This window comes from Lonchura striata, chromosome Z (genome assembly GCF_046129695.1).
Source record: "Lonchura striata isolate bLonStr1 chromosome Z, bLonStr1.mat, whole genome shotgun sequence".
Classification (NCBI taxonomy): domain Eukaryota; kingdom Metazoa; phylum Chordata; class Aves; order Passeriformes; family Estrildidae; genus Lonchura; species Lonchura striata.
Genome location: NC_134642.1, coordinates 35,924,861 through 35,935,736, shown reverse-complemented (window position 1 = coordinate 35,935,736; position 10,876 = coordinate 35,924,861).

The following is a 10,876-nucleotide window of genomic DNA, read 5'->3' as shown; positions in this document are numbered from 1 at the left end:
GCTCACAGGCACATTCCCTCCTCCTGCCAGAATGAAGGTGTCCAGCAAGAATCTGCTCTCCTTCCTACTGTGATGCCACATTCCTTTCCCTGCCTGATTTGTGACTTCCCTGCCACATCAGGGACATTTCAGTTCTATCACCTCTCCTGAAAACCTGACTAAATCTTACAGCATTTTAGATTAGATATTATGGGCTTTTGTTTGTTTTTAACCAACTAGCTGGCTCCCTAATGCTGCATGGGGGGAAAAGTAAGAAGTTTTCTCCAAAGGAATATGACTATTCATTAAAAGAAAAACAGGTTCATGTAGGACCAGTGTCTGGGATGACACTGTCCAGTCACACAGTCATTCCTATGGTATGCATGTCTGCTGGCCACACTGTCCCTTTCAGTAAAGAAGCATCTCCAGTCACTGTGGTCCACCATACTGATATTAAACTGACAAATAAATGCAAGAATTTTTTTTTCAGTAAGAAACCAAAATCAGATGAATCAGTGTCAGATAAAGGGGAACAAGAAGGGTACCATGGTTCCATGGAATCAGTAAGCTTAGCAAAATTATCTAGCAGAGAGTGGTAAACCCCTTTTTTTACCTGAATTAAATGACCATGCATTTTCCCTATAACCATGTATCAGGATACTTAGGAGGAATTTGATATTAGATGACCTGAGCTTTGAACAACTGTGATAGATTAAATTTAACTCAGATGGATGTAAGCCAAACAGATCTAGGTAGGTGGGGTAAGCTTGTTATCCACACTGTTAAGATCATCTGAGACCAGTGACTCGGGAGATATCACAAACTGCTCAGGCAAAAGGCTTGCCTATTGCAGAGCAGCAGGTACAAGAACAGAATGTAGGGATTGAAGGAATTCAATCTCTATAAAACAGGAATGCTGAAAAAATTCCTCCTAGTTAACACTATTTAGTAAAGATTATCAGAATGTGGGATGAAATTCACCCTTTGTTGCTTTCTTGCAAAAAAAAGTGATCTTCTAAGCAGCAGCACTATTAAAACATGTTTTTCTAGGAATTTATTTTGGTATAGTTAATGGGAGTAATAGGAAGTAAGTCTGCATTGTGTCTGTTCCTTTGGGGCAGACATAGGAGAGATGTTCCTCTCCCCACCTGCCTATTTTCATGAAAGATAATTAAGAATCCATACCTTTCAGATCTAATGATGCATTGCATGTTTTTAAAAGATAAACTATAGGTTCATATACTATTGAAGGGACCACAAAACTAGACTTCTGCTCAAATAACCATGTGACAGGTTTCCTTTGTGAAAAATGACAAGCTGGAAAAAAAAAAGGAGATGCCCTAGAAGTGAAGGTGGGAAGGATACACCAGGACTATCACAGAGCAGTAGTGCCTGCAGGTTAAGCACAAGATGTGGAATCTCCAGGCAGAACAGCCAAAAAGCTAATAGTAACCTAGGAAAGAATAAAACTTTTCTGATATATTTTTTCCTAAACTGGGAGCAAAAAATTAAGATCTGCAGAGTGATAGGAAATTTGTCTGCCTATACAGTGAGTGGGAGAATCTTCCCAAATTCCTGCCAGATGGAAGTCCACCTGCATAGACAAGATTTGGGACTTGTGTATATCTGGAGACTAACTGAAGGATAACCTGCTATTGTTAAACTAGTAATAGTAGCACTAATAAAGTGAGGTATCCTTTGCAAATCTCTTTTTCACCTGAGACTGTATTTCTTCAGTGTGCTTCTCCAGGCTCCTTGAGCTCATCCCCTGAGACCCATAGGCATCCTTTACCTTACAGAATGAGAGATGCATGAAGCAGGATGCTGTGATTCCCTGATTTGCAGCCCAGGGCAAGACCCTTGCAGTTTAGTGCAAGATCAGCAGTTTAGTGCCCTGCCAAAAGCAAAACACCATTAACTGAAAGAAAAATGTTTTGAGATAGAACATACTTTGAAAACAAGAAAAAGCTGTCAAAAATAACATTTACAAGATATATTTTTCCCCACAATTGAGAAGTCCCTTTTGTCCCTGTTCTCTTAATGTGTTCTTTAGACTGCTTTTGCCAGTGCACTTCCACTCTTCCATCTCTTCTTGCAGGGCTTAACTTGCTGTTTCCCCTTGCTTGCTGACCAAATACTGTCACAATTTCTTTACACCTGATTATTTTGCCAATTGCTTTCAGTCTGAGTGCTGTTGCATCTCTTGTTTGTTCATTCTCTCTCCAGCCCAAAGAGAATCTTATTCAATAACCTCCTGCCCTGGTCTCGCTACCACCTAAAGCCATTGCATCACCACGTTCATAATGCTGTTACAGATCAGCTCCTTTCCCACCACGCTGTGGCTCTGCCACAGTGCTCACTATGATGAGCTACCACGGTGAGTAACAGCAGAGCCATTACTGTGTATGACAGGGGGCACAGGAATGTAAACTGCTATTGATTTCTTTCTCTCTCTACTGCAAAACACAAAGGAATTATTTCTGACCAGCAGGTTGGCACACTGGATCTTCTGGCTTAACTTGGGAGACATGCAAATTGCTCATTGCTCAGCCTCTGGGACCTGCTCTTCTGCACGTGTTCCTTAGGTGGCTGTTTTCACTTCTTGTGGTCAGGGGCCAGTGAGCAGAGTTCTATGCCACAGCATGCAAGAGAAAACTATCAATTCACTTTAGCACATCTCCAAATGGATTTTTATTATGCAGCCTTGTGTGAATATGCAAAATAACCTTTAGCAAGAGATAAGCAGTAGCAAAGAGCTGCCAGCAGTGCTTTTGGACAGTGATTGTTTAACAAGACTTGATCAGTAGCTTCTGGTAAAGCAAAGCCATGGTTTTATAATTTACTATTGATATCAATTACACCAAGTGTTTTAAAGTGATTGTATTATTCACTTTCTGAATAATTACACTGTTTATGTTGATAACTGAATTTGCTCATACTACAGGCATTATTGATCCCAACAGACAGCTAACCAACACAAGCAATGTTCTTTCATTTTGTGAATTATTATTCTGGTTATCACATCTTATGATGAGGAGAGCTGTGTAAATACTGGGATGTACATAAAGCTGGTTATAGCATTCTACTTGTGCAGTTTGTCCAGGCACATGTAGAAGCAAAGGCTGCTGCAAATCCTCTCCAAATACAAAAAGATGCCAAAGCTGGCATATCTTCAGTGGGAGTGAATTTATTTACATCATCTCCCAGGACACATACATGTTGATACAGACCTGAAACAGGATTGTCATCTTTATTTCACTATATACCATTGTTCCCAGGACACACATACTGGATATTGTCTTTCTCAGAAAGCAAAGCTCCCACCAAGATGCAATCAAACTTCTCCTGATCCTTCAAACACTGGCTGTAGCAAGAGGGAGAGGTATTGTGTCTCTCAGAGGGAAATTTTGGGAACATTATCTGCAGAATGATTGTACTTTTATTCTTTTTCTCTCACTACATTATTTTTTCTACTAGATTTTATGGAAACTCACAAATAAAGTCTCATTCTGAGACAACTGTATCTGTGTGAATCCCAAAGATAGTTTTAGGCTATGTATACCAACTCTTCCTGCTCTTTAAGCTGTCTAGACACAAGATAGCCTGGTCTGAAGACCATGTAGCTGCACAGGGGAAATATGTTGGCTAGCTAATAAGCACTGAGGAGGTTGGAATGGATTAACATGAACACCGGGCAGCACTTTGAGACTTCAGCCATCTTTAAGGCTGTTAAGAGGTGGCACAAATAAAGAGCTGGGGCCAGCTGTGCCAGCCACAACTGCAAGGACTAACAAGGACTGACTGCTTGTGCTGTTTTGCTGCTGCACTCAAAGTTTTTCTCAGGTCTCATTGATTTTAGAATGATAGGACATATATCATAACGCTAAAAACTAAGCTAAGATACTAAGACATGTACTGGTGTTGGCCAGTGCTAAAGCATTTCCAGTCCCACCAGTAAATGTGTAGTTTTGCACCTGTGGGCACACACATACCTGCACACATCCCCCAGGTACAACCATCAAGCCAGTAAGGAATGCAGCCACTACCCAGACATTTTTAGCAAGGTCCTGCAAGCTGTGTCAATCAAGAAAAAATTCACATTTATGGGAAAACTCACTGCTTGTCTCACCCTGTTACACAGCAAATAAAAGCATTGCACAACAAATGTTGACACAGTAACTCTCAGAGAAATTTCACAGACAAAACATCTTGTGTTCACAGGTGCTAATCCAATAACCCAGGATTTCACATGTATTTATGTATTTATTAAGAAATTATTCCCTAGCAAACAAAAGGATATGAGGTGATTATAATCTAATACCATCAGGTATTGTACCATGCAGGTTTTACTTAAAACAGCCTGAAGACACGTGGGGAATATTGCTTGAGGATTTGGTCAATACTGAGAAGACATCTTGGTTTCTTAAAATTTCCCAGCCCCTTTTAGACATCTCAGATGACTGAAACACTGTGTTATGTTTTGTTTATACTCCAAAAACTGGAACATTTCTCTGGCCCTGAGCTCTGACCCTTTGGACTGTTGTTTGTCCCTAATGGACTGTTGTCCATCCTTAATGCATGCTAGGGAGTTTCACAACAGATATGGGCATGTGGATAAAGTAAATCAAGTCTAGGAATTCCTGGGAAAGAGCAAATAACCAGTGATTGTAACAGTAAATAAAACTGGACAGGCCTTATTTTGCAGTCCCAGAGAAAAAGGGATTTAGGTCAATTCACATCCAGCCAGCAAACCCCACAAAAAGAGTTGTCTTACTGAAAACAACTCTTAGTGGTTTAATTGGCCTCAAATGTTCTTTTGGGAGAGAACCAGCTAGTACAGACCAAAATCACATTAAATAATTCAACAGGAAGGATAATCATGTGCCACTTTCTAGGCCCCATAGCCTGGTTCTCTTTCATTTTAGCAGCAGAGATACTACCAGGCTGCTTGACAGAGGAGAGAAATGGCTGCAATGTTATGGTGACCCTTCTCTGCTACTTCTGGGAACACAGAACAAAAACGACTTCTCTCTAAAAGTATCCTGAACTTACACAAGAAATTAAATCTTAAATGCTACTGCTTTATATAGTAACTGTTCTGAAATACTTCCAGGAAATTAAACCATTGCTGAAGCCCAATTCTAAAATGTTATTTATTTGCTAAATACTTTTTTAGTTCCCAAAATGATTTTATGAGAGGTACATTATTTGTCAGGTACTTATTTCTCATTCTAACTTTCAAACCTTTGCAAATGAAATCAGCAGGTCATTGCATGCAGTACAAAGCTTTGTAACTAGAAATCATAGAATTTTTGTTAATCCAAGGACTGGCCATCAAATTTAGCATTGAAAATGTGAACCTAAATCAAGGCATTTGATAGTTATATAGAATCCATTTCCCACTGGTAGCAAGTCTCTGTCCAATCCTCACTAAGACTTTCTCTTTTCAATAGCCAATTCATGTCAATGTCACAGTTAGAGGGACCAAGATAGAGAAAGAGAGATTGTGGGTCATTGAGACATTTTCAATAAAGTACTGAGCACATGGCTTCATTATCTTCTATTCTACAGCTTTGACAAGGACACAAGTGTCTCTAGAGCTCTGTACTCCCTAAACCTGATAGAAGGCCAGCTTACATTTACCTTCTAAAATCTGAAGAATGCCTGTTGAATCCATCAGCCTGGCTGGTGTATGTCATGGTTCTTTGTCCCTGTAGTCCTTGGACAAGATGTGTTTTTCTAATAGATATTTTTCCTGGTAAACCAAGATCACCACCTTTCTGTAATCTTATCTAGCTGTGCTGGGGGAAGCATTGATGGGCTTCAATGAGGTCAGTGCCTTCCTCAGTCCTGCACATCCCATAGTGGCTGGTAGTGTGTTCAGTGACTCATTTCTGGAAAGAGGCTTTTACAGTGACACATATGCCACCTCCTTAATATAACCTCGATCTTCCTGATTAGATATGCCTCATAAACAGCAGTTGTGGAAATTGAGAAAAACAAAAAATTAAGTGCTTTCAACCAGTCAGTCATGGTTGATTCTGCTATAAGTTTCAATTGCCTCTAGCTGAGCTGATTTCCAGGAACAGATCTCATTTCTGCTTTACTGTTTATTGCAGCTCTCTCTTGGGACTGGTAATATGAAGCTACAGATTGGCTGCTTTACAGTACTGTGTCAGAAAGCCTTCCTGTGATACACATAAACAGCCAGTGAACTGAGGAAGCTGCAGATAATCAGCTTTATTTTCTCCCTGAGTGGGTTTTAACACATGGATCACATTGACCTTAACACATGGACCTGAAATTCACACTTGGTGCCCAGTTAACCACAATCACTCGTGTGAAAATTTTTTGTACTTGCTTTGTCTGAAAAGTATTACGTAAAAGCTAAGGCTCTTCTATCTGCTGCACAATTACACTATACTTACAGAAGAATCTAATAAAAGAGGAAGACTGATTCTATTATTTAGCAAGGTCTCAGCAGCAGAGAACATGACAGGGAGAAAGTCCCTGGTAACCAGGTTATGTACCCAGTAAAGAAATATCATTGTAAGTTTGTACTTGCTGACATGTTTTTGATTTACTGATAAATGTGCATTTCTTCATCTTCCTGCATGCCATAGGGACCATGTCTCCCTAGGGACCTCCAGGGCAGCAAGCAATATCTGGTAGCTCAAACCAATCATGAAATCATAAAATGCTTGTGGTTGGAAGGCCCTTTAAAGATCTTCTAATCCAATCCCCATTCCATGGGCAAGGATATCTTTCACTAGACCAAGTTGTTCAAAGTGCTATTTAGCCTGAGGTATCCACAATTTCTCTGGGGCTGTTCCAGTGCCCCAGCATATTCACACTAAAAAATGTCTTCCTAACATCTACTCTAAATCTGCCGTCTTTCACCTTGAAGTCATTTCCCATTGTCCTATCACTACATGCCCTTGTAAAAAGTCCCTCTTCAGCTCTCCTGTGGGCCCCATTTAGATACTGTGGAAGATGCTATAACATCTTTCAGTAGCCTTCTCCAGGCTGAACAGCCCCAACTCTGTCAGTCTTTCCTCACAGGAGAGATGTTCCAGGACCCAATCATCTTTGTGGCTTCCTCAGGGCAGGTCCACTCCCCACCCCATACCTGGAGACCCTGGCTGCCCTCAGCTCTGGGCACCTTCCTGGGGATGGGGACAAGCCAAGGCCAGCCTGGTTTATTGGTCCATGGGCAGGGATCCCAACCAGCAAGGTCATTGATCAGGAGGAGCAGGGCTTGATAGCCTTGAGAGGCTGAAACAGTTTTCTGGGCCATGGATAGATGGGGAATTCCCATGAGAAGCTGGTCTGGGCCATAAGAGTCCCTGCACCCCTCATGCCCTAATACTTGAGATATTATATGTGCTCTGGGTAAATTATTACCCCAGATAAGGATGATGCTGGGTGAAAGGTTCTGCTATCCCACAAGTTATTAAAATATCATCTTCCAAAGATAGAATGGGAATTTTAGCAACAAGGCTTAATTAAAAAATGAACCACGGTTGAGTTAATACCAAGTTCTGTCTGCTCTGGGTTTGGTTATTGCAGGTCCAGGAGCAATTGGGTTCTCTGGGTAATGAGTTGGGAAGGATGCACAACAGCCACATATCCCCCATCCCTGTTCTGCTCATGGCTGGCTGTCTCATACAGACACCTCCATCTCTTCTACCCATGTGTCAATAACTCTGGCTGGTTTCTGGTTGACAGAACATGAAATGGCAAGGATGCCCAGGCACCTTGTTTGGTGCTCAGCACTCTTGCAGGAGCCAGTCTCTGATTTATCATTCACTAGGAAAGTGTTACTAGCAAAACTTGTGCCTATTTTCTATTGTCTTTACAATATATAGCAATTTTGCATTTAATGGTCTTATTTTGCACCAAAATCTTAAATCAAGAGACAATTATCACTCTCACAGCATGTGAAATATAAGGACACCAGGATTCAAACATTTATTACCAGATGTTTTCGTATTTGCAACAAGGAACAATAATTGCTATAACTAAGATGTGGCTCAGCAGCAAAAATTTGGCAGTTGATATCTAAACCTATATATTTAATTTACCTTCATGAAAAGAAAACCCTGGATTACCCCTTTCTGAGGTTGCATAAAGATAGACATTATAACAGACACTAGTCAGTTCTCTTCCATATTTTCTCAAATTTTGCATTCTACATCACAATAAGTATTTATACAGAAGCCATGGTGAGACAAACAGCAGTGCTAATTGTCCAGACATTGAATCATGTCTCAGCTGCCTCAGTCCCTGGTAAGTGTATGCTATATACATTGCACACACTCTTGGGCTAGTGAAAAATTAGACATGTTGGAATTTGTATGGAAATTTGTGTGGAAAGTCTCATTATATTTATTTTGGATGATGCTTCCTCTCTACTGTTACGACCAAGTAAATAGGGTTTTTTTCTGTGTAGTAAAGAAGCTGCATTACCAAGAAAGATGTCCTTTGAGAATTGGTAAGGTCTCTGTGACCTAGGATACCCACACAGATTTACTTCAGGTTTGCTGTATCTTCTCCAGTTATAAGTTACAAGCCAAGGCAATGATCCATCTAGCCAGATAGGTTACTTGGAGCTTACAATGGCAAAGGAGGGATGGCATTTCCTGCCCAGAGTGAACAAGAAAACTATCATTACCTCATATAAGTCATATCTAAGAGAAAGACAGACGTTGCAGAAAATATTAAAGAACTTCAGTCCCTGATCTAAGGGTTGGGGACCCCTGTGACAGAGCACAGGAGAAACTCAAACTCCTTGCAAAGTGCAATCCAGACCCTGCTGAAGCCAACAGTAAAAATCCCACTTAATTCAGCATACAGGAAATCCTCTGATTCAGCATGCTGAATCCTCTGGATTCAGTGTATGGCAAAATCATTCCATTATTAGTGAGTGGCAGGTGAGTGGCTGCCTTCTGTTCACTAGGAAATAACTTGATCTGACAATTTATCATGATGAAAAGTATCAGGGATAAAAAATTCCTTTTATCAGAAACTTTGCTAGACAGTCAAACTAGAATCAGAGGCCTGTAATGAAAAGATAGTATTTAGGTTAGAAGATCAGGAGCAAGAAATCTTCATTGTTTGTTGGTGGTGAAGAGAGCATACACAACCATTCTGAGTGATTCTTCCCCCACAGAATGCAACCAGCAGGAAAAAACAAGGGCACTAAAAACCAATCTAAACATAATTGTATTTGCATCTCACTCCTAGTCACCTAGTGTATTACTATAGATTTTCAGCTGGAGGAAAGAGCTATAGAACTACAAAGGAAAGCCTATCTCTGCCTTTTATAATAATTCTTACTATACATATTAAGCAGTAATTCTTACTATACATATTAAGCAAGAAAGCATACATTTATTGTATTTAGCAGCAGGATTAATTTCTTCATCTTGAGCTCCATCAAGTAGAGACCAGCTGCTGCTTTAGGGAGCTCGACAACATCCCAAATATGTTTCTTTGTAGGAAAAGATAATCACTTCACATCCAGCCCACTCACAGCTCCCAGGTGACTTTGCCCAGCCTCTGGCAAGGTGTGACATTTACACATAGGGCAGGTTGTTCAGTAATGGATGTTTCTCAGGCATCAGGAGAAATAACAGGGTGAGATTTCAGGGTGAATATCACCCTGAGAAATGCTCAGGGTCAGCAACTGGTTGATGTGTCAGATATAAAAGATTGCAGTGAATGGAGTCACATGAGACTGGCAACTGGTCACATATAGAGCTCTTCAGGGCTCCATCATGGGCCCTGTAAATCTTCAAAAATGACTTTGGATGCAGAACTGGAAGGGATAACACATCTGCAGATGATACTAATTTGAGAGGTGTTGATTCCTTCCAAGGCAGAGAGAACCTTTAGAGAAACCCTCGATGAAAGGGCTGGTCAATCACCAACATTATGAAGTTAAACAATATTGGATTCTTCCCCTGAGATAGGTCAATGCTGGATGTATGGACAGACTGGGAAATGTGATGCTGGAAAGCGCTGACATTAAAAGGGACCTGGGGCTCCTGGTCAGTGGTGAGTTGAACACGAGCCAGCAGTGCCCTGGCAGCCAGGAGAGACAACCCTGCTCTGGGGGCATCAGGCACAGCATCAGCAGCTGGGCAAGGGAGGGGATTGTCCTGCTCTGCTCTGCACTGGGGCAGCCTCACCTCGAGTGCTGGGGGCAGGTTTGGGTGCTACAACGTAAAAAAGATACTAAACTATTAGAGAGTGTCTGAAGGAGGGCCATGAGGATGGTGAAGGGTCTGGAGGGGAGGCTATACAAGGAGTAGCTGAGGGCACTTGGTCTGTTCAGCCTGGAGGAGGCTGAGGGGAGACCTCACTGCAGTTACAACTTCCTTGTGAGGGGAAGAGGAGCAGGCATGGACCTCTGCTGTGTGGTGACAGTGACAGGACCAGAGGAAATGGCCTGGAGTTGTGTCAGGGGAGGTTTAGGTTGGCCATTAGAAGAAGGCTTTTCACCCAGAGGCTGGTTGGGCACAGGTCCTCAGGGCAGTGGTCACAGCATCAAGCTGTCTGTATCCAAGAAGCATTTTGACAATGCTCTCAGGCATATTGTGTGATTCTTGGGGTGTCCTGTGCAGGGCCAGCTGGACTTTGATGATCCATATGGGTCCTTTCCAGCTCAGCAAATTCTATTATTCTTTTCTATGATTCTGTGGGGCTATTTTCCTAATTGTCATTGTTCTGATGTCTGTTGGTAAAGAAAGAAGTGGAGTTCAGTTTTCCCCTTCTTAAAAGGCAGATTTATACTCAGATTTGTGAAATTCTGAGTTCTGAAGAGAACATTCTAGTTGCAACTGCTCAGAAGTAATGATTTGTGCCCAAGCAATGCTGGGGGCATGGGATGGGC